Source organism: Juglans regia, chromosome 4 (assembly GCF_001411555.2).
Source record: "Juglans regia cultivar Chandler chromosome 4, Walnut 2.0, whole genome shotgun sequence".
NCBI classification, from domain to species: Eukaryota; Viridiplantae; Streptophyta; class Magnoliopsida; order Fagales; family Juglandaceae; genus Juglans; species Juglans regia.
In genome coordinates this window covers 2,755,213-2,756,775 of record NC_049904.1, presented here as the reverse complement: position 1 = coordinate 2,756,775, position 1,563 = coordinate 2,755,213, and the positions used below count along the sequence as shown (strand labels likewise).

At 35.3% G+C, this 1,563-nt stretch overlaps 1 long non-coding RNA gene across 1 annotated transcript; it reads left to right on the top strand.

The window, feature by feature from the left end:
* The first annotated feature begins 553 nt into the window (after positions 1 to 553).
* On the top strand, positions 554 to 1,229 carry LOC109012050. Its single transcript, XR_001999403.2, has 2 exons — positions 554 to 860; positions 956 to 1,229. It is a non-coding gene; the product is annotated as an uncharacterized LOC109012050 (long non-coding RNA).
* Positions 1,230 to 1,563: the final 334 nt, after the last annotated feature.

The following is a 1,563-nucleotide window of genomic DNA, read 5'->3' as shown; positions in this document are numbered from 1 at the left end:
GCGGTTTGTGAGATGAGGAGTTGCAAAGCTCTAAACACAAATACTTTTCAATTTTAAATTTTTAAATTTTTTATCTAATCATTACATAATTATTATAATTTTTCTAAAATTTCAAACAAAATACAAAAAATAATTTATTTTTTTTAAAATTTCAAAATAAAAATTATATTAAAAAATTATATTCTAAAAATATTTTAATTTAATAATATTTTTATCTGATTTTTTCTTTCTTATTTTTTAAAATTCTAATAAAATATTTTAATTCAAACCATTTTTATCTTGTATCATCTTTAACTCAAACGTATCACTATTAAGAGAAACTATTTCAACTCAGTATTTAAACCAGCCGTAAAATTTTACCCACATTAATCTTGATCAACCAAGGACTTTGAGTCTTCGAGATAGATGTAGCTAGGAAGCTTCCGACAGATAGATATAACCTCCCCCAGAAGAGCCCGCACCGCCTACGAGTCCGTCTCTTCCTAATCTACCAGTACTTCTAGATATATGGAACTAAAAACAAAAACAGGAAAAAGCCAGTCTTCTAGATTATTATTATCATTTCCAGTTTTTCCAATTAAACTAATCCGTCACCATCGTCTTCCAATAATGTAATAGGATGCTTCAAAGAAACTCCCATTGCCAGCCTTTATGATCCTGGTGGCCTTATTTATCACAAAATTGCCTAGTCTTTTGTGAGCCTCTATAATTGGTTTAGCTCCTCTCTTCAAAACGATATATGGGAACGCCACCTAAGCAGCTGCTGCTTCTGCTGCTGCTTATACTGATTGTTTCAACGTCCCAGCTGCAACCAGGAGGAGTTGCAGAAGCAAGGCCTATTTCCTCAATACCTCAACAAAGTAAGAATTTCTCAATTCGATCTTTTTACTGATTTTTGCCGATTATATATAATTAGTTGGGATTAAACTTGTATATATGTAATCGATCATCACAGGCCGATACTCAAAGATTTTCTCGACGCTAGGAATTGTTTGCAAGTGTTGTGATGGAGACAAAGGTGAATGCACAAGTACACGGACGGAGTCCTGCTCTAAGCTCCAATGCTTTCCCTGGAAACAAAACTAGCTAGTCACTGCATCATGTGGTTTTTGTTTTTTCTGGGTTTCTGTACATATTTTTACTATTAATTGATATATATAAACTGGGTTGATCCCATTATGCCATTTCAGTTCTGACCTTATTAATAGTTCAGTCACAGTTCCAACGCATGCAGTGAATTTGAATAGCAAACCAAACCTGCAGGCAATATTGAAGTTGATGTTGTTGCTCTTCAAATAGATAGTAACCATATAAACAATGAAAGAAGGCGGGTTGTTTGCGATAACCGGTCGTGATGAACGTCGCCGGGCCGATACGGCTGGTGACCGGAACCGCAAGGTTCTCGGAAACGACGTTCCCTTTGCAAAGTAAAGTAGGCCTTTTGATGATTAGAAAAAAAAAAAGTAGGCCTTTTGATAAACAATTCTAAAATTAGAGAGGCAGAGCACATGGCGGCATTCTCTGCGCCTGCGGGCTGGCCTCAATGTGCATTTTTATTGTTTT